At 33.2% G+C, this 23,280-nt stretch overlaps 3 long non-coding RNA genes across 5 annotated transcripts; 2 read left to right on the top strand and 1 right to left on the bottom strand.

Annotated features, from left to right (window-relative positions):
- The first annotated feature begins 1,736 nt into the window (after positions 1–1,736).
- On the top strand, positions 1,737–12,577 carry LOC148283161 (uncharacterized). Its single transcript, XR_015821934.1, has 3 exons — positions 1,737–1,836; positions 3,734–4,042; positions 10,343–12,577. It is a non-coding gene; the product is annotated as an uncharacterized LOC148283161 (long non-coding RNA).
- Positions 12,578–15,451: 2,874 nt separating this feature from the next.
- LOC148283160 (uncharacterized) lies at positions 15,452–18,978 on the top strand. Of its 2 annotated transcripts, none has more exons than XR_015821933.1 (2): positions 15,452–15,709; positions 16,184–18,978. It is a non-coding gene; the product is annotated as an uncharacterized LOC148283160 (long non-coding RNA). The 2 variants fall into 2 exon arrangements; XR_015821932.1 differs by having other exon boundaries at positions 15,452–15,777.
- Positions 18,979–19,024: 46 nt separating this feature from the next.
- Positions 19,025–22,350, bottom strand: LOC148283159 (uncharacterized). Of its 2 annotated transcripts, none has more exons than XR_015821930.1 (3): positions 21,792–22,350; positions 20,312–20,432; positions 19,025–19,286 (listed from the first exon to the last, which is right to left on the bottom strand). It is a non-coding gene; the product is annotated as an uncharacterized LOC148283159 (long non-coding RNA). The 2 variants fall into 2 exon arrangements; XR_015821931.1 differs by having other exon boundaries at positions 20,291–20,432; positions 21,792–22,161.
- Between the last annotated feature and the right edge of the window lie 930 nt (positions 22,351–23,280).

Below are 23,280 nucleotides of genomic sequence, written 5' to 3'. Positions count from 1 at the left end.
ACGGTAGCAAGATCTGGTTTCTCGCCTCTGTGGGGACATGGGACCCTTTCTCCAATATCCTGTGGTTCAACTTTGATGATAGGCACTTCTGGATACCACATCTCCTATACAACACGAGTCACCTATATTTCGTTTTATTTATAAAATATTGTTTTCAATGAGTAAAAAACATCCCCCGGTATAGATTCACTGTTAGGTCCACCTCCTTCTTCGCGTCTCCCTATGTTCCAGAAATACTTTGTTCCTATTACATTCCCTGTTAGAACATTTAATTGCTTCTTTGTTTATCTATTTATTAAAAACACAGCAAACAACTGAAAGGACAGATCAATATATCTTGCATTGGCGGCCATTTCATAAAATAATACCATAGACAATAGCAAAATTGTAACTAACGTAGGTAAGTACTTATTTGAATTTAAATTATTTTAGAAATTTACTCGGGGCAAATTTGATACATTTATTTATAATATCACGTAAAAGAAAAAATCCATTCTTGCGTACATTAATGGGAGTATCGTGTAATACTGATGTCTTCTCTATTTTAGGTTGAGTAAGCGAGGGTAGTAAAAACAAACCTAGAAATCTTTAATGAAGGAATTACTAAGATATTTGAAAAAAACTTTTAACATTAAAAAAAATTGCAAATATCATTTTGGAAACAGGGATTTATAAAAGAACGAACGATTTTAAAAAAATGGAAAAGAACGGTTTTAAAGAAATAAGTGCAATAGAAAAAAGATAATAAATGGATTCTTTTTTAAATAAACAGTTTAATGGCGGATATTGCTAGTTATCCGTCAAAAACATAAAGATAAAAATCTAATTTCACGTAATCAAGAGAAAGAACATTTTTAATCTTGTTTATTACTAAATGGAAATATCTTAATTGGCTTTATACATCAAACAAATGCCGCAACTTTTGTATCATATCATGGGTTTCAAAGACATAACCGTAACTAATAAAGCTGCCTGTCCATAGTAGGCACACAAAAAATTACTCCAAGTGTAGTAAAAAAGGTTTTGTTTGATAATTTCCATAAAATACTTTAGGATTTGTTGATAATATGGATTGGAGGAACACATATTCAATAATACAATATCTAATTAAAAAAAAAATAAAAGTACATTTTTTAAAAGAACAGAGTAGAATACAAAATAGTACAATAATGTCGTATTTAAAATAAGTGGACTGTGTTAAATATTGTTGTTTTGTGTATGAGCCAAGATAAAAAATGTTCGCTATTTCTTACCACAGCCTTTAAGCAATTTTTTTTATATTATTATCATTTATTTTTTACCATAGCCTTTAAAGAGTTAATATCATCATCATTCTATGCCCGCTCCCTAGATAGAGCATATGGTGTCCACGAAGATCCTCCAGGCATCTCTGTCGGCTGCTAGCTCCCAAGTCAGGTTTGCGTCCCGTAGTTCTGACATGACCTGCCGACAAACAGTAAGCAGTGGACGTCCAGGACGACGAGAACCCGATGCCTTGTAAAGTAGGCAAGCGTGGTTAAGGCTCTTAGAAGGCGTCCGCAGTACATAGCCAAGCCAACCATATCGCCTCCGCTTGATGACAGTTGTCACCGGAGTTTGCTGCGTCCAGTTTCTTATTACTTCATTCCGCATGTTATTATAAAAACCTCGATTTTTTTCTGAACTAACATCAACGTTTTATCCGATCTTTTTTAGCGATGTATCCTTGCAAGCCTATGTGCCTATATTGTCTATGTGCCTCCTCAAAATGGCCGCGCGTGTCATGCGTGGAAGGGCGTGCATGTACAGGAACACTAATATGACGACAATACAGTGTGCCCAAGATCGTTAATCCAAGTAAGTAACCTGACTTTTGTATTTTAAAAATATTATTTAGTGTTTTAAGATACATTTCATTCGTGAGCACCTCGCGATGAAAAATGACAGTAGCAAGCTTTGGCTGTAGACAATCACGTGTCTTTTATATATAGACTGTCTTCTTTTTCTTTCCTGTTTTATAGCTTCCTAATGTAAGTATATAAAGCATCGGCGATCGTTGACAGATATAAAATTTGTTTCCAGTGGAGGTATTCTGAATCTTCTCTAGCCCTAGAGTGATTAATTTGGGGATTTCGCGACACTTTGATAAATGAACGGAGCACTAAGCACAGTAACTGCCAATAAAAATATGTCAATCGAAGCTAAACTGGCAGTGCACAACGGAGTTTTAGTCGCAATACATATGTATGGAAGTGAAACGTGGAACTGGCAGAGGAAGGATGAAAGCCGAGTGAACGCAGTTGAAATGCGATCTCTTAGACGAATGTGTGGGTAATCAATGTAGGACAGGGTTATGAATGATGAAATCAGGTGAGAGTGTAAATCTAAGTCAAGTATAATTGATAAGATTAAGAAAGGATCTCTGAGATGGTTTGGTCATGTAGAACGAATGGTTAAACAAGTATTTATGGCGAAAATGAACGGTAACGTGAAACGAGGACGACCAAGGAAGACGTGGCATGATCAGATAAACCAAAATCTTATTCTGGCCATGTCAAAAACAGATAGAAGCGAAAGGCATGCATGATGTATGAATGTGGAAGAAGCTAGGAGTATATGCCAGGATAGACGTGTGCGGCGGTCCATTCTCTCTGCCTACCCCTACGGGGAAATGGCGTGATAGTAGTAGATGCTTCATATAATGGCCATACTGATGATTAAACGTCATCATCATTCCATGTCCGCTCCCTAGTTGGAGCATGTGGTATCCACAAAGAGCCTCCATGCATCTCTATCGGCTACTCCTTTGCGTCCTCCCAAGTCAGGATCTCGTCCCGAAGCTCTGACATAACGTTTATATTAAACGCTAAGCTAATACTTGCAACAATGTGTTTGTATTTGGATTAAATTTTCTGTATATCTTTATATATATGTACAGTTCTTCTGTACGTGTGATGTCACTGAACTCCTCCTAAATGGCTGAACCGATTTTAGTGCGGTTTTCAGCGATATATAGATCTTTGCGCTGCGCGTGTTCGTAGATATTAAAATTTTCAATCGAATCTGTAAAAAAAATAAAGAAGCATAATTTTTTTTCATTGATCTACAAATTAAAGAATGTTGTTTATTTGTTTAAAAAATATTGTTTTTGAATGTTTACAAATCACATTCGCTTTTATGTACCCCAATCAGATTCTTACATTCTTTATTATTTCTGCCCATTTATTTATTATTATTGGATTTTTGGTCATCTAAAATAATATTCAATAAATTTTTGAAAAATCGCATTCATAAATTAATTGCACCCCTGTTGGTAAGAAGAGCCGAGTTTGACATTTTCAAAAAAATTATATATTTAAAAATGAATTATTTTATGTTTTGGAATTCATAGATAAACAAGTACCTTGGTACCTACTTAAATTCAATATTTGAAAATAAAAAAAAAAGATTTTGGAATTCAATCATAAACAAGTACCTAGGTACCTGCTTATCAATAAAAATTATTTCTCCAAGGTAATAGGTTTCTTATTTCGCTGGCAAGCCAACGTTCGGGCAGGACAACGTCTGTCAGGTCCGCTAGTCTATTATAAAAATCCAAAACAATTCACTTTGTAAAAATATATATATCACACTAAAATTGTAAAATGTCTTCCTCTGCACGGGTTTTCCCAGTGAGGAATACACTGTAAATTCAATTATGTAATATATTTTCGTGAAGCATTAAATAATAATAAATAAATATTAATATTTTCAGGTGTTTGATCTTCAGATAAAGCGTGGTGTTGGTATTTTACTATGGAACAAATCGCGACAGTGAGTGTGAAGACTGAACCAGAGACTGAAGATATGGGTGGAGATATTCTCCATACTGGGGAAGGGTCTTCAGATCCCTACAGAAGTGAGGAGCCAGGTTTTGCTACCGTGAAGGCTGAACCGGGGACCAGTACTGAAGAACAGTTTACTATAGACAGTGATATACCGATTATTAAGAAAATTGACATTGATTATCCTGATATAAAACAAGAATGTTTGGAATCCTCTGGCAACACTGAAGGTGGCTCTAGTGAGTAATACTGTATTCCACTTTACCATTCAAGAAGTGATATTTGTTGCAATCCCAAAATAAATACATAGAATAGTATTTTTGTCAAACGTATTTATAAATTAAACAAGCTATCAACAATATTTTGTTGATAAATCCACCTGGTCCATGAAGAAGTATAAAAAATATAAAAAATACCATTTTTAGGCGTCGCCTAGTATGCAGGTGAAATGGTTCAATTACACGAATCTCACTTGCATAAATTAAGGTTTCAGCTCTTTAACTTTACAAACATCAACAGATCAAAGAATTTAAGGGATATAGATGTTCAAATATAGGCAAAACAGTGAATGTTACACGGTGTGTAAAGTGGCCATTTAAACCAGCTAATAACTATGACTGGTCATAAGCCCTGTAGATACCTAGACTTCAACAATGTTTGAGTATGTCCAAATGCTTGCAGACTGGCTGGATTTCCTCCCTAGGGAGTTATTCATATTTAAATTTATTTCAACAGAGAGGAAAAAAATATTTGAGGAGGTAATATGGGCATTTATAGGGCTTATGACCTGTATTTGGCTGGTTTAAGTGGCCACTTTACACACTGTGTAACATTCACCATTCTGCCCATGTTTAATCATCCACATTTCCTCAACTCTTCCATCCATTGACTTTTGTGAAGTAAAGAAGCTGAAACCTTTATTATGTGGGTGAGATTCATACGGCTGAACCAAATCACCTACTAGGCAACGCCTGAAAACAATTTTTCAATTTTTATACTCTTTCTTTTACCAGGTAGTTAATTCAACCATGTTTGAGTATGTCCAAATGCTTGCAGACTGGCTGGATTTCCTCCTTAGGAAGTTATTCATATTTAAATTTATTTCAACAGAGAGGGAAAACATCCTTGAGAAGGTAATGCCTAGACGTCCATATTACTTTCTCAAAAATGTTTTCCCTCTCTGTTGAAATAAATTTAAATACCTAGACTTCTATATTGCCTTTTCTAAGGTGTTCTTCATCTCTGTTGTAATATGTGGAAACAATTTATAGTTATGTACAGGCAATTATCCAATTATTTCTTTTTTTTTTTGTTATTCAAATTCAAATTAATCTATTTACCAAAATAACATCACAAATAACAAAATATTTAAGTTATTACATAGGGACAAAATATCGAACTAGGAACTCTTGAGCAATGTTTCGACATTATTACGTCATAATACTCTCCAATCGCACAAGTATTTGCCTCTTAAACATAATTTCACTGCCGTGAAAAGTGTCGATCTCCAAAGTGATAATGTTTAGCTGCCTGACTGCTCTCCCAATCGGCATGAACAGGGGCAGGTTGGTTCTGGAAGCCGGGAGGTAAAACAGTCTGTGCTGACGCTGTCGGAGATAAACATCGGTTATATAAAAATGGATACCTTAACGCGGCGGAGTTCTCGATAAAATTTGAAATCAATCTGAAAACATGGATCAGTGTTAACCAATCCCTTCTAAATTGCCAACTGTTGGTTCAAAGCATGTCCATCAGGAATGCAGTGGTATAGAGCCATGGATAACTACGATACTCCCTCATGTAGAGATATCTCGGACATTGTTTATATCGGACAGTAGGCGCAAGCCGTCGACTGGATTTTCTATCTCAAGGAATAATTTCAAGTCATAGGCAAATAAAAGAAATCGCGAGAAGTTAATGACCGTCGTAATGCCATTTTAGTTGGTAAAGAGGAGTGGACCAAAGTTTGGATCTTGTGGTACTCCGGAATAAACTGAGAATGGTTCCGATTAAAATATTTCGCATGAAGTAAACTGTTTTCTATTATCTAGGTAGCTAACAAAAAACATCATTTAGCTGAGAAGAGAAACCAAATTCCGTTAATTTAACTAGGAGTGTATCATGATTCATAGTGTCAAAAGACTTTTAAAAATCAATATTATTATTTAGTTTTTCAACTTGGTTTTTCGTATTTTTTATTTTCTCTCTTTCTATCCTCGCCTCTATTGTATACACCATGATCGGTCTGACACACGTTTTGTATTTCCGAATTATATTTCCAATAATCATGTGTTCATTGTACCATACGACATTTCTTAAGCATCCAGATGTTTACTAACTGAGATGGATATGTTCTCATCATCACTATGGCTGAATCATCTGCATGGCATGTTATGTTAATGACCTTATCTCCCTTAGTAGATTCACTACTTTTTTTTTATCATAAAAGCGTTTTTTAAATATATTTATTCTGCTTGTGTAAGAAAGGGTTTTTTGCGTATATATTGTTGGGCTATATTTAGTTATAAAGGCGCTAAACTTGCTTTATTTCTTTGTTGTTCTCGATATGTGTTATTTTTTTAATGTTTATATTATTTATGTCCCGATTTGAGTTTTCGTAACTCCTGGGAATATAATTCAACGTATTATACTTGTAAAATACTTTGTTTTATATGATTTATAAAAAATAAAAATAAAATAATTATTGGAACAATCAACTTAGTGACCGTTGTCCAATGCTCTTGCCACGTACTCGGAGAATATCATGAAGTTATTTTCAGTGGAGCGCCTTTTTCTGAACCCATGTTGTTTCGATATAATATAAGACTCAATTCTGGCAGCAACATACTATGCAGAATTGATTCGAAGAGTTTGGCCGGGGCAGAAAGAATTGCTACCGGTCTGTAGTTGTAGTTTTCGACCGACTCTTTGTTATCATTCTTAAAAATGGTGTTAACCTAGGGTTGCCATCCGTCCCGATATATCGGGGCTGTCACCGTTATTGAGTCCTCTGTTCCGACGTCCCGACGAAACCTATAATGTCCCAATTTAGAATTACACAGTACAATGCTGTTAATCAACATAAATCTTCTACGGCCGTACTGACTTTAAATGTTTAAATATGGTTGCAAATGCTTCCAGCAATTTATGTATTTAAAGAAATTCATTGAAGCTCATCTTGCCTCGATAGAGTGGAAGTTGAAGGGCTCTGTGAAATATTTTTTTTTTCAATTTTTGAAATTTAGCGAGTATTTAATTTCCATTCCTACTCAGAACCACACTTAAAAAAGTTATATAATTGATGTTGGCCTAGTAAAAAGCAACGATATAAAATGTCGCCTGCTGCCAGGGACTGTAGAATCAATATTGCAGTATTACGTCAATATTAAGTCAGAAAAAATATATATAAATATAAATATAAATTGAAGCACCGCATAAAATGTAAGAAAAACATATCTGTTATCTATTATACGCAAAAAAATTCCGGTTGATGCCGCCCGTCAATTAATAAATGCGTTTGTAGTGTCTAGAGTCGATTATTGTAATGGTATCTATGCAGGTCTACCAACGAACAAAATGACTCGCCTACAATCTGTATTGAATGCCGCAGCGAGACTTATTTTCGGAATCTCTAAGTTCAGCCATATCACTCCACTACTTCGGGAACTACACTGGCTACGTTTTCCACTGAGGGTCGAATACAAACTCCGTTGGCTTATGTATAAGTCACTGCACAGCTCTGCTCCGGAATATCTAAGGGAGCTATGCATTCCAGATGAACTAGCTGACAGGCGTCTAACGCTTAGATCGGCTACGTCTACGGCGAGAGGAAAAGTTATTAAACCTCTACGCAACAACGCACTAAATTTAGTGAACGCGCATTTGCGGTCGCAGGCCCTATGGCATGGAATGCTCTCCCAGCAGAGGTGCGAGGCTGTGAAAGTGAAGTAATGTTTCGGAAAAAGCTTAAAACCCACTTGTTCTTTAAATCATTTGAATAAATCCGTAGCATGTGACAACAAAATAAATTGTTTTAATTAAATTACAAATTTAAAAGAATCACTATGTAAAGCGCTCTTGAGGTATTTTGTTACGAAAATGGCCCTATATAAGTTATCCATAATAATAATAATTATTATATTTCGAAAAACCATTATAAAATTTACTTTTTTTGTTGCTGCATATCCCCATTCCAGAACGTCCTGACGAGACCCAAGCGAAATATGGCAACCCTATGTTAATCTTGGAAATCGTCCATAAATTTGGAAATCTTTTAATATAATGCTATCGAAAGGGTACAAAATAAATTCTTGCGTTTTAAAAATTATAAATTGAAAATACCCGTAGAATCCTTAAATTATGATTTCCTTAGAAATGAAATGAGATTACTTGAAGTGTCTGATCGTAGGGTTATAGCTGATTTGTTATTCTTATTTAAAATAATGAAATCTATAACTGACAGCCCTGCTCTGCTTGAACTAATTCAAATTCGAATACCTGGTAGGTTCACAAGAAGTAAAAAAATATTTTTTTGCAACAATTCGCGGACAAACTTCGAAATGCACTCACCTATACCCAGTACCCAGGATACAAAGGTATGGAAATGAATTAAAACAAAAATTCGATATTTTCAATACAAATTCTGTTCAAGAATCAAAACGAACTCTCACTCGTTATTTAATAGAAAACTAATGGATTTATTTTAAAATATATTATTAAATTTAACTTTGTTTCCTGGAACACGTGATTTTTTTATTTCTTTATTTAACATGTTAGACATAATTTTAAATTGTACATTGGTGGATTTATTGCAAAATGGCAACTTCTTCAACCAACTGATGATGATGATTTCACTAAATAAAGGTATTATTTAGTCATTTAAGTTTTTTTATTTTTGTTTTATTGCTCAAAAAACTTATTATCTAACTTATTGTTATCTAGTTATTCTCAACTTTACCGTGTTATATTTATATTTAGAACATAAGCTTTTCTCATGGCTATTGTTATCTTTTATTTAAAAATGTTATGTTTCTTTTTTACTTTTTGTTTTGTATGTTCACTAATTTTTTTAGTTTTAAATATTCTATTATTTCATACAATTATGGTGGTTATTTGTTACCTACTAAACGTCGGGTTATGTCAACTGCCTAGTAGGTTCCACATAAATTGCTAAATATTTATCCGCGTTGATATCGTTCCATAAAAATCTTCTCGTGAGAATGTTTTTTACTTCACGCTCGTTTTGGATAAATCTTCAGACTAACATGGTATGTCCGTTGGTCCCTTTTTCTCTTATATTACTCAAATTACATACATTAATATTGTTTTTATAAATCAAATTTCTCTTTTGAAGTTTGTATTACTACTAAAATCGCTTTAATGAAATTTTATCGACTTCTCTTGGTTTAAAATCTTCTCCTTATATTGCTTTTTCAAATTTTAAAGATTACTTGCTATACTTGTTATTCCTTCTTTATTTTTTCTTTTTTCTCTTTTCTCTGCTGCATTGGCATGTTTTTATACTTTTAAACTACTTTTAATTACTTATATTATATATGTAAATAAAATCAATATATTGCTGCTCTTGCTATAATGTGTCATTAATTTTGAAGATGTTTTTTAAATTGACCTAAATTTACTGTCTTATATTTCACTTAAAGATTCTTCTCATCGTTTCTTTGAATCCCTTAAAATAAATATGTGTATATTTATGTTTTTCCTTTTTTTTAAAAAATGTTATTACTATTTTATTTTACATTTACTGAGCATGTTTTTCATTCTTTATTTCAATTCTTAATTACACTTACAAATTTTCTTCATTTTTAATATTATTTCCATTTGTAAATACTCACTACAAACTACAAACTTTAAAATATCTTTTTTCACTTAAATTTTAATTTTTAAACAACTTTCATTTATGTTTTTCTTTTTCCTTCTCTTTTTTATACTTTCATAATTAACCTTACATATAATTGCTTTATAATATGGAAACTTCACTGGTCCATTAGAATTAAGTCTAATTGTGTAAAATATTAAACTTTGTAACTGTACTGTATGTTTCCTAAATAAAAGAAAATAAAAATATAATTTTTAAAAAAGTAATGCACAGATAGAGTAAAAGATTGTACTTACAGTTTTATTATCTTTTAATAATACAAAAGACACAATATATAAACTTAACTAAACTTAATATAATAGAGAATGGAAATTCTTAAAAATAACTCAAGGAATCTAATTTGCAAAACGTAAAATAAAGCAGTTAAGAAAAGGTATGAAATCGTAACAATTAAAATTAAATCAAGTTTTTGTCTTAAGAACGTGTATCACCGAACACAGCTAAAACGTTTCTCGTCCTGTCCGTCGCTCGGACCTGGCGCGCGACGTCGCGTGTGACGTCTATAGTGTTGCCACACTATGTACTACATAATTATTGTGCACTGCTGTGATTATTTCTGTAAATTATTTTTTTTTGTAAAAGGTTCTTTGAACCGTTGATGTATTAATAAATAAATAAATAATATGATTTTTTTTCTTTTCAGACACAAAGTCGACAGCATTAAGTGTGGATTATATGAATCAGCCGTCTTATAGTGCAGAAGTACAACTAGAGTGTGAATACGAAGCGCGAAACAATAAACTTTGTAATACCGACAAAAAAACGTTTGCATGCTCAGAATGTAGTTACACAACTCCGGCCAAGCATCATTTAAAAGAGCACATGTTGACACATACTGGCGATAAACCGTTCGCATGCTCACAATGTAATTATGCGACTTATAAAAAATGTCATTTAAAAAGGCACATGTTCACACATACTGGCGAGAAACCGTTTAAGTGTACGGAATGTAACTATACAACATCACAAAAGAGTGTTATTAAAAATCACATGTTTAAACACACTCACCAGAAGCTATTCGTATGCTCAGAATGTAACTATTCAACGCCATTAAAAAGCGAAATTAAGGTTCACGTATTTGTGCATACTGATGAAAAATCGTTCGCATGCTCTAAATGTAATTTTACAGCATCACGAGAAAAAGCTCTCACAAGTCACATGTTTAAACATACTGGCCAGAAACCGTTTGCATGCTCAGTATGTAATTATACATTTTCGCGAAAGTGTGATTTAAACCGGCACATGTTAGTACATACTGGCGAGAAACCGTTCGCATGCCCAGAATGTAATTATACAGCATCAACTAAAACTCATATTAAAAATCACATGTTTAAACATACCGGCGAGAAACCGTTCGCATGCACAGTATGTAATTATACGTTTTCAAAAAAATGTGAATTATATCGGCACATGTTACAACATACTGGTGAGAAACCGTTCGCTTGTTCGGAATGTAATTTTGCAACCTCGTGGAAAGCTGCTCTTCAAAGGCACACATTAATACATACTGAGGAAAAACGGTTCGCATGCTCTGAATGTAATTATACAGCATCACAGAAAAGTGCTCTTATAATTCACATATTTAAACATACTGGAGAGAAACCTTTTGCATGTTCAGTATGTAATTATACGTTTGCACGAAAGGCGGATTTAAATCGGCACATGCTTAAACATACTGGGGAGAGACCGTTCGCATGCTCAGAATGTAGTTATACGGCATCTAAGAAAAATCATATTACAAATCACATGTTTAAACACACTGGCGAGAAACCGTTTGCATGCTCAGTATGTAGTTATACGTTTTCAAGAAAGTGTGACTTAAATCGGCACATGTTTCAACACACTGGTGAGAAACCGTTTGCTTGCTCGGAATGTAATTTTGCAACCTCATGGAAAGGTGCTCTTAAAAGGCACACGTTGATACACACTGACGAGAAACGATCTACTTGTTCTGAATGAAGGTATGCAGCATCAAGAAAAAAACACATTTAAATAATTTTTTAACGGAATAACCCGCGAAGCATATATTTTAGGGGCTTGTCAGCTGGTGGAAAAGGGTGATATAGATGGAAGTTCTAAAAATACACACTTACGGTTTTTTTTTACAAAAGGGCACCATATGAACAATTTTTCATATATAATAATAATAACAACACCCTTGTCGTTGATACAAACTGGCGAGAAAATTTGCAGTTTACAATGGAGTCCTGGTACCGACCATTATGCATGCAAGCAATGTATAGAATGGAAAAACAAGAATGAAAGTACGGTGAATATTAGCGAAATACGATATCTTAGACGAATGTGCTGTAAAACCTTGTACGAGACTGTGTACAAATGTCGAGATCCGTACGTCATGTTAGGGTGAGATGAGCTTTATCGACAATATCAAGAAAGGAGTTCTGCTTTGGTTTGGAAATATATAGCGAATGGACAGCGAAAGAGGGATTAAAAACATTTACGATGCGAATGTTGATGAATGCAGAAATCAAGAGAAAGACCCAACAAATACTATAGGATGCACAAGTCAAAAGTCGGAATAATCGGCGGGCGTACATGAGAATATGTATTTTATTTTATTTCTATTATGAAAAACAAAAGATGTTATACAAAAAATGAAATGAAAAAAGTAGTATATATATCTAGTTAGAGTTTTTCGCAAATATAATGATATAACATATAGCACAATGATGAGAAAAGCATATAATATTAAAAAAGAAAAAAAAGCACTGTAAGTAGGTTGGGGGTGAGGAAAAAAAGTGGAGGAGGGGAGGAAAAGATTTTTTTAAACATACTTGACCAACTCGAAATTTACTTACGATAATAACACAAAAAATATATTAAAAGTTAAAAGGTAAATAAATTGACTACGCACTGACAGCTGTTTCATTTTATAGTATTTTAAAAAGTTTTTTGAAGTAACAAAGCTAAGTGTTAAAAATATCTGAATGGGGACAAAGCAAGTTGAATTTAGAGCAGCTGCGATAGATAGATAATTTTTGAATATTTTTTTTTTAAGGAAGTCGATTTTTATTTGAAAAAAAGTGTGTTGACTTAATGGGACAATTATTTATCGAAATACGCTGTTAGAGATAAGAACTAGGTCTCTATAAAATTGTTTAAAATTTTGAAAAGGAAAGACACCAGTGCCTCGATTATGAACGCTGTCTTCATCTGTATATATCGAGACAGTATACTTAACTTCTGTATCTTACTTCGGTATGCGCTGCCTACTTGTAATATCGACATCATATGATCGAAACAAGCCAATGGAATGACCGCAAACAATTAGTACATGTTCCTCCCTAATGTGCCAAATGTACCGAAATCAAATCGAAATAATTTTTTTAAAGGTTGCTCATAGATTAGACTTTTTGGGCAAAATATCCATCCAGGGCAAAATTGGACGGTTTCGCGGTACAAAGTACTAACATGCCGTAAAGCGATGCTCCCACGATATAACAAACTACATCTTAGCTTTTATTAAGATTCACGTTTATTCACGAATTTCGCTCGTCACGGGCGGTGTTTGCTTTTCAAAAATGCACGGTCTGACGTGGTATTACCATACTTGAATTTTGACGTACCAAAAAATATTAATTGAACCCGTGCTTAGTTACGCGCTGCTTAAATGAGATGGAGAAAATTTATCTTCAACTATTTTTTTATTTTTTTTATCTTTTTATTTTCTTTTATTTAGGAAACATACAGTACAGTTACAAATGGTGGAAATATTAATGGAATAGCATTCTTTTTTAATTTAGGTTTCTTTAGTAGGTATATTCTTGATAAAGATATTCCATATTCTTTAAAATATTTCCTCTTCGTACACAAAATCATGTTTTTGAAAATGGTCTTTACCGACCTGAAATATAGGACAATAAATCATTGATAATTCATATAACTTTAGGTAAACATCTGAAACAACCGATTTAAAAGCTGATACTAAGTGAAGTGGTTTTACAAAGTTTGTGTGGCTCCAAGCGATAGCTTACGCCAACGCCAGGGGTGCTATTTCAGTGTTAAATCGATTGACGCAAGTTTTTGGTTATCCAGTGAGAGCGATTAGCGACAGAGGAACTGAGTTTACTGGTCGAGAGTTTAGCGAGTATCGTGATGGATTGAACATTAAGCATGTGAAAAATGCGGTGGCTTCTCCTAGGGCCAATGGCCAAGTGCGACCAAACCGCACTATTCTAACATCAACAGCTCACATGCGTAAAGAACAAAAAGGGAGAAACAAATACTTTCCTGAAGTTCAGTTGTTGTGTACTCAGCTGTTAAGTCAAGGGACTCGAAAGACTTCATTAAAGCTTTTATGTGGCTCGCGACCGCGATTGGCGAGAGATTTATAAAGTCCAGTTTGCACTGCTTTTGATGTTACTGCAAATAGAGAGAGCGCAGCTAGAAAAATTCACGAGAAATCGTCGCGCACGAAATCACGGCATGATCAACGTCGCCGATTTACTAAGCCATTTGCAGTGGGAACGTTACTTTTAATCGAAAGAAAGATTTTAAGGCCTGGATTGACTAGCGGCAAGCTAGATCTTGGATATGCAGGGCCATACAAAATTACTGCTGTCTTGCATTTTGATAGATATGAGGTAACCTTAACTAACTAGGGAAAGAGGCAGTATAAAAATGTAATTGCCAGAGATAAAATGAAAAAAATGGTGTTCGAGAGATATAGCTTTGTCAGCTGAAGAATGGTCATAACCATTCTAGAAAATACCTAGAAAAATATATTTGCCTTCGGGGCTAAAATTATAAAATATTTGCCTTCGGGGCACAATTTCAGTCTTCGGGCACAATATCCCTATATTTGTCTCCGGGGCTACAAACATTTGCCTTTGGGGCCGAAATTATAAAATATTTTCCTTCGGGGCACAATTTCACTCTTTCGGGATGAAATTATAAAATATTTGCCAAATTCAGTCTTCGGGCACAATATCAAAGTATTTGCCTCCAGGGCTACAAATATTTGCCTTCGGGACTGAAATTATAAAACACTGGCCTTCGGGGCACAATTTCACTCTTTCTGGATGAATTTAGAAAATATTTGCCTTAGGGGCGCAATTTCAGTCTTCAGGCACATCATCAATATATTTGCCTTCGGGGCACAATAATATTTGCCTTCGGGGCACAATTTCAGTCTTCGGGCACAATTTTATAATGTTTGCCTTCTGGGCTATTGAGATTTTTTTATTAGGTTTCAAGACCTATAAATTAAGGCTTAAGGAACCAGCACTGGTGACTTACGAGGGAAAAAATATTTTTAACAAAAAGAGCAAATCATCTTCAGAAGATTGGGTTGGAATAGTTATAATTTGATTGATTAATGTATTTTGTTATTGTATAATTTCTTTAAAATATATATGAATTTCAAGTAATTAATAATGTGTACAGTACGAGTATGTTAATATTTCATACTCGATTTATTTTTATTTATTTTTTTTCTAAGCACTCTTTATACCACATATATGTAAATGGCAGAAATGCCGTATATAAATAAATAAATTAGTAAGTAATTAATATTTCAAATAAAAATATTACTTTATTGAAGAACACTGTATTTCTCCTACTTCGTCCATACACAGAAGTATTTTTTTCGGTTTGGCTTTTTTTTAAATCGATTTTATCGGAATGTGCTCCGAGTCACTGTCCCATATTTGATGTACAACGACGATATATTATAATTATTCCAGGGGTGGTATTCTGAACCACTCTCGTGGGCCTCTCTACCTCGTTAAAATCATTTTGGTATCCTGAACGAATCTCGTAATAGGTATCGTTAAAACCACGCATGCGCACAGCATACGAATAAACTAACCTTGTAAATCTGGCAAACGTCAAACATGCGACCCGCGAGATGTTTTGTTTTTAAAAATGTATGTTTATTTTTTATTGTGAGCTACTAAATTGACAATTAAATATATTGCGTCATCTGTAAAAACTCAAAAGACGCCATTATACAAATTACGACAAATCCATTTGTGGTCATAAATTGGAGGTTCGTAAGTTTTTTTAAATTTGTCTGGACATTTTTAGTCTTTGTCAAAAATAACGGAGTTAATACAGGTAAGTACTCGTAATTAATACATTGAATCAATTAAAACACGTCATATACTGTCAAAATATTAGTCAGATCGATTTGAGGTCTTTTTTCCTCGATCCAGATCTGGCACAGTTTGAGTATGTCAGTCGGTGTTGATTATATTTCAACACTAAATTCGTTTCTAATTTATATTAATTATTAATTTATATATATACATACATTATCGTACGAAACTCGGGATACACATTTAATGCATCTTAATCATGCTATAAAGGTTCCTAAAGATTGCCATATTGAAGCTAATTGAATGACAAGACGATGCATTGATTGATTATTTAGTATTCCCAAAGACATACGGTCGGCTTTTGTACTTTCTACTTTTGCGTAATTCACTATTTCACACATTTAAATAAATTATGTTTTTTACAGATTTTTATCAATAATGCTAAAATTATTCGCTTGCATGCAGGTGCTCCCTCGGCTAACTAGTGATAACTATGTTAAGATAATATGTTATGAGGAAAATAATGAATCAGGTCATTAAGGAAACTGACAAGGAAGGTGTGCCTACATTAAGACAATTTCAGTAGAATTATAATATATGGAACGCAATAAGCAATATTGGATACTTGTGGGCTGAAATAAAAAATGAAAGGTTCCTGTAAACAATTATGCCCGCAAACGATGGATTTTATGAATTTTGAAGAAACTCTGGAAACTATCACAGATGATATAGTATAGGACTTCAACAATGAAGATGTTAATGAGTTAATTGAATATCACTCACAACCTCTGTCAAATGAATGCTTAATTGCAACAACTGGTAAATGAAATACGCAGTTAATGTAAGGAAGAACAATTACATGCAAGAACAATTTTTGCTCAAATTACAATTGTAGCTGTAAGGTTTAAATATCAAATCAAAATGCATATAAATTTTAAATCCTTATTTTCAGATTTGATGTCACAATCTCTGAATGTGTGAGTACAAAATGAACCTGTGCAAGATCTGTTTGTTTGATCCCATATTGTTGAAATATACTTATTCTTCTGACATTCTCAATTACTAAAAGGTGTCAAACCAAAATATAAAGTAACTAATTATTTTCATTAAGGTTGTGTAAGGTATCTCATCATTTCCCTATCCTCACCGTGTGGCGCATCAAATGCAGCATATTTCATCATCAGTTACATGAAGGTAAGGTGATCAATCTTACACTTCAGGTGCTATTCCAGGGACTGAAACATTGCAGTGAACCTCAAGAATAAATATTTTCTGTTGATCCTGCCAGGAATCGAACTTGAGACCTCAAGCACGGTCGGCGAACGCTCCGACTACTACCTTACAAGGCAGACATATCTCTACCCAATTTCCTTTTCCAGAATTTACATAAGAGTTGCAGTAAAGCCGAAAACGCTCGTCCAGGGCTCTGCTTTCATTTTTCAAACAGGTCTGTTTCCTTTGTCAGCTTGGACACGGACAAAGGGTATGCAATATTATGTTACCCAGAGTTTGAGTTCATTGTTGGTTGCCATAAAGGAATAATAGAGCATAATATATTTAATCAATTTATTCTAAATTTGTTGCAACAGAGAGGGAAAACATTTTTGAGAAGGGAATATGGAAGTATGGGCATTTACAGGGCTTATGACCTGTCATTGGCTGGTTTAAGCTGCCACTTTACTTATTGTGTTTAAACATCCAAATTTCCTCAACTCTTCCATCTGTTGACTTTTGTGAAGTAAAAGAGCTGAAACCTTTATCATGTGGGTGAGATTCATCCATCCAGCAACAAATTTAGATTGGAATAACTCCCTAGGTAGGAAATCCAGTCAGTCCGCAAAATTTAGACATACTCAAAACATTGTTGAATTAACTAACTGGTAAAAGAAGAAGTATAAGAATTGGAAAATTGTTTTTTTAGGTGTTGCCTAGTAGGTGATTTCAGCCGGATGATATGAATGACAGGTCATAAGCTCTGTAAATGCCTAGACTTCCATATTCCCTTCTCAAAAATGTTTTCCCTCTCTGTTGCAACAAATTGAATTTTATTAAATTATTTCTCCCTAGGGAGGAAATCCAGCCAGTCCGCAAGTATTTGGACGTACTCATAACATTGTTTTATTTATTTTCACTATGGTACCATATCCATAAAGTCTGTATTATTTTTTTTTTAAATGTTATGTTGAATATGCATATTAACATTTAAGATTGTTTTTATTTTATTTTTTATGGCTTACAAATAATGAACAATACAATAAATTGGTATAATATCACAATTTGTTATGTTTAGAAATTTTTCATGAATTAAATGTGAATACAACATGCACAAATAATTAATAAAGTTAAAAAAAAAAACTTTTTTTTAATCGACTAAATTTAATTTTTGTAACTTTTTATAATTTTTATGTGTATATAACATTTTATTTGGACTTTAATATTGTTATTTTAATTTCACTAGATTTTTTCCCCTATGCTTATTATTATGGCATAACACGGCAACAGCCTAAAAAAAATCAGTACATTAATATGTAAACTGTGAATCAATTGAGTTAAATCGGGTTGTGATCCTATGACTATCGTCATGGACTCACGGCTCAAAGGTCCGTGGTTAGAATCCCATTCCATCCCAACTTGATTCCTATTTTCTAATAGAGAGTTATTTACAACTCGTCGAAAATGGCCCTCAAAATTAAATGTTTAAGTAAATCATAAGAACACAAATCTCTTTTAAAAAAATATATAGTGAATTTTTATACCGTAGAATAAATAAATGCAGGTAATCATCATCATCATTTCAATTCCGCACCTAATTGCATAGGGCACTGCATTGGTACACCAATCGCAGCGTATCTTGATCTTTTTGTTACTTAAAGAAAAAATGATCAATCGTACGCTTGGGGTGCCAGTCAAGGGACTATGAAATATTGTACTGTAAAATCACCTTTTAAAATAAATATTTCATGTCTACCATGTCAGGAACTGAACCTGAGACCTCTTGCATGATAAGCAAACGCTTTGAGAGGATGTGAGAATACATTTTCTTGTAACAAAAGGTAATATAAATAAAAATAATTTCAAATGTACTGTTTTCGTAAAACTAACTAACTAAAACTAAAGTAAATACAATTCTTGGCCAGAGCCCTTATTTCTCCCGGTGAAAGTGATCACATTAAGGTTCCTTATATTTAGAATATGTGTTTAAATATTTATGTGTGAGATATGACTATATTTTAATTACGTGTGAAAAGGAAACTAAAACACCAAAATATTTTTTCAATAACAGTACTTGCACTGTAGTTTATAAGTTTTTAGGTATAAAATAATAAAAAAAAACTACAAAAAACTAACTAGAATTTAGCTAATGCTCTACATTTGTGAGAAAAGGTTTGAGTGTTTGATGAAGTTGTTGTAGACTCATTTCTGTAGTCCGCTTTTCTGCTCTGCCACATATTTACTCCCATTTTCTCAGATGATCATAAAGGTGTTAAAAATTGACACCAAATTGCAACATTCGATATTTCCTCTTTGCTAAAAATAAAAAAACAAAAAATTATATAATTTACAATACATTTTTAATTACATTTATTACAAAATGACATACTAAAATAAGCACTTAAAATGGTAAAATATATCTTATTTAGGTTAGTTGGAAGTTATTCATCAGGTATTGCAATAAACCTGCCAATATACATATTTTTGTATATTGTACTAAAGTTCATCGGTACACGCAAAAATCAAACACCTTAATTATTCCGCATATTGTTAAACCTTTTAAAAAGAAAACTTTGAAGGCTATATTTTGTGATTTATATGTTTTATTTCTCAGAGCAAATTATTATGCAGTAAAGGTAATATTTTTAAAGTTGTCTGTAGGTATTGTGATTATGATATTGCAATTCAAATATGTGTAAGCTGATTAATTCTAAATATTCAAAATGATATAAGCGATGTCATATGTAATGGTATAACTTTGTATTTTCCAAATTTCCTTTTGTTAGGACATGCCAACGTGAGCTGTAGAGAAAATATTTAATATAATATGAATTTTAAACTAATACAAGATATTTTAATAGTACTTACTTCATTTTTTAAAAATTCTTATGTACTTTGGCTCTTAATCTGTTTGGTAATAAAAAAACATTTGAAAAAATAACAAATTGGGTATTATTTAAAGCAAATCTAATAAATAGTTTAATATGGAAATAAATGATGATTGATATTTAAATATACAAATGTATAATAACTGTGTAGGTAGTGATATTTCATTGTTTTTACAACATCTTTAATACCCAGACTGGTATCTTAACTATAAAAATACATATATTACAATTTATATAATAATAACTGAAGTATTGTATCCTTTTTTATTTAGATTTATCTTTATAATAAAGATATCAGTCAAAAGGTGTAGCGACGAATCTTGCTACTGATTATTTCAGATTTGTGAATTTAAGTACCACTTATCTTTCATTTTTTAGTAAATTACAATTTAAAATGAGAATTTTCAAGAGTGCAAAAAAAACTTGAATTACTTAATAAACAACGTGTCCCACCTCCAAGCAGATGACGAATATATCCTATAGTTTGATATCCATATATTCCATTACAGCATAAATTTAAATAGCCAATCGATATCGTCCCTTCGAAGGATCCGCTTTCCTGGTTTAATATAATCTGAAAAAATACACTTATAAAGGTTAAATTATTTACAGATGTTCTAAAAGAGAATGAGATTTTTTTTAGAAGATAATATCATTAAAAGTCTAGACATTTATAGAGCTTACTATTTACTACTATTATTATTAATATTGATATAATATTTGTTTTAGTACAAAGGTATATTTAAACACCACTATTCATAACATAAATTATATTATATTACAATAACCTTAATAATATTGTATCCTTTTTATAACACATGCTGTGAGCTATTATAAAGGGTGATGGGTTTAGCGAAATTAAATATCTTATGTGTATGCATGTCCTATTGTCTTTCATTGTTTCTTAATAAACATTTGTAATTTTTCACGTCTCCGAGGGAGTTTGTCGTTACAAGATTCTCTTACTTTTTTAAAATATTATTTTCTGGATATTATGTATACCTGTGTTATTTTTATAAATAACCTAATTTTACCTTTTTATTTTCATTATTTCTATATGTGTGAATTAAGATGTTCTATATGAATAAATCAAATTGAAATACCACCACTAAACCACTAATAATAGCCAAGAATTCCTGGCTGCGGCAGCCATTAGAACGCGTTTGACGTGCACTGCAGCCAGAACGAGACAAAGCAAATGTATGTGACTGCCTCAGTCTCCACGCACTTGTCGTAGCAGCCAGAAGTATTTTATGAAACGAATTTGCAATGACTTTCGATACAGAAGATCCATAAAATAATTTTGAAATGAACCCTTTCAAGTAAAGGATGAATTCAATATCTTCTTTTTGGTTTGCGTTTCTTACGAGATAAAATGTAAACAAAAACATCTTCCACATCCATTTTATTTGGACTGGCCGTCAGGCTGGCTGCTTTAACTGGCTGCGCAAAATTTTGACTGCGGCAGCCAGGCTGCCTAGTGGGCGGGAAGCCTAATTATCAAAAAAAAAAAAAATGGGAACATAAAAGCTGTTAATGCGATTTTAACCAAACGAAAATACCGCTGAAACGATATGTATTTACATACATAATAATTATTTACATTACGAATATCAACAATTAAAACTAAAAGTTCGCAGTAGCGGTATTGCAGTACCACTGCGGATATGGTAATACTTCAAAAGTTGAAAAAATCAGCACACATGCATGAGATTTTGTATGACTGCAAACGCATGTGTGTTGTATATCCTCTGGCCGTCCCGGGAAAACGGCTTGGTGGTTTGTTTATTTTTTACTAACACTAGCTTATTCTTAACCTTTTACAATTTATAAATATTATAATGATTACCAACTTGAGAAAAAACTCGTAAGGTAGGTTTAAACCGTACACAATATATAAGTTTGATTAAAATACCGAATTAGATAAACATACCTTCAAATGATGATTCCTGTTGTCGCGCAAGATGTACATTTAGGGACGCTGTGGTTCGTATGCAAGTTTCTATAGAGTACAGTAGGTATTTCACAGAGGTTCTATAAAAATAAACAAAATCCCTAAGGACATGTAGATCCGGGGCATACTTATCATTTACAAAAGTAGTTGAACTGTCACTGTATGTTTGTTTATGTTTTGCATTGTTGCAATATAAAAAGTACAGTTTGGCGTGTAGAAAAAATAAATACCCCACATGGCAAACGTTATAAATTTTCATCAGGATAGCAAAAGCGTTATATTTTGTAATAGGTATATTCATCTCGTCAGTGACGCATGCGCACGAGTATTTTTTCTCATTTTCGCCACTCACGCTGTTGCGGGTAGATATCGAACTATGAAACGTCAATTATAAAACCGTCTAAATAACGAGAAATAACGATTGAGGTTTGGTAAATTTAACATAATTAAGTATTTTGGGTCATTCTTAAGGTCACAATAATGTTTCTATTGAGAATCATTATTTTTGGTTTTATGTGTTCGAATTCATTTACGTAATTTGACATGTAATCATCAGAATTGCCATATAGAATACCAAGTTTAACCGCGTTCAAAAAATAAAAATCCCTAAATTACACCACGTTATATTCTCGTCCGAAAGTCGAGATCATCTCGTGGGTGTCGAGAGTGATCAGAATACCACTGCAGGAGTTGGTTTATGGAACATGGCTTGGATCTAACTACTGGTAAAAGTAACGCCATAACCTTCTGTAGACAGCAAAAAATCCCAACCATAAAAATTCAACACGGAGATGAGATGAGAGTACCTTTTACGTCCCAAATTAAGTTCTTGGGAGTAATTCTGGACACTCACCTTACATGGAACTCATACATAAATCATATAGTAAACAAGTGTCAAGCCGGATTGAATACGTTAAGAGCAGTCTCGCGAGTATGGTGGGGGAGCCACCCTTTTATAGAGACTTTTTTATACTGCGTATATCCGGAGCCATCTCGATTATGCCTCGTTCCTTTTAGAACCATTTTCAAAAAAGAATCTCCAAAGACTTATCCGGATCCAATCCCAAAGTCTGAGACTAGTCGCCGGAGCCATTAAGTCATCTCCAATTAACGCTTTACAAGTAGAAGCTTGTGATCCCCTACTCGGTATGAGAAGACAATACTTGGCGGATAGATTTCTTCTAAAATGCTCTGTCCAAAAAAACAACCAGCTCCTCAAAAAGGTACAGTTTCTCTCTAACTGCGTGACATCCTCATCTTTTTAGTTTCATAAACCGCTCCCTTTACTAGTCAACAGTTTTCATTTTTACAAATCTTTCTAATCTAACATTTACCTTAAAGACCTTCTTCCCCTTTATCGTTTTCAATTTAAAGCTTCTATTTATGCCCCAAGTATTGAACTCACATTCGGAGTCGAAAGCCACCTACAGCTTCGGTGTACATTCAACCGTATTCGGTCGTCAAGGTG

Source organism: Micrasema longulum, unplaced genomic scaffold, assembly GCF_059751315.1.
Source record: "Micrasema longulum isolate JH-2025_06_02 unplaced genomic scaffold, ASM5975131v1 h1tg000260l, whole genome shotgun sequence".
NCBI lineage: Eukaryota > Metazoa > Arthropoda > Insecta > Trichoptera > Brachycentridae > Micrasema > Micrasema longulum.
This window is presented reverse-complemented; position numbering and strand designations above follow the sequence as displayed.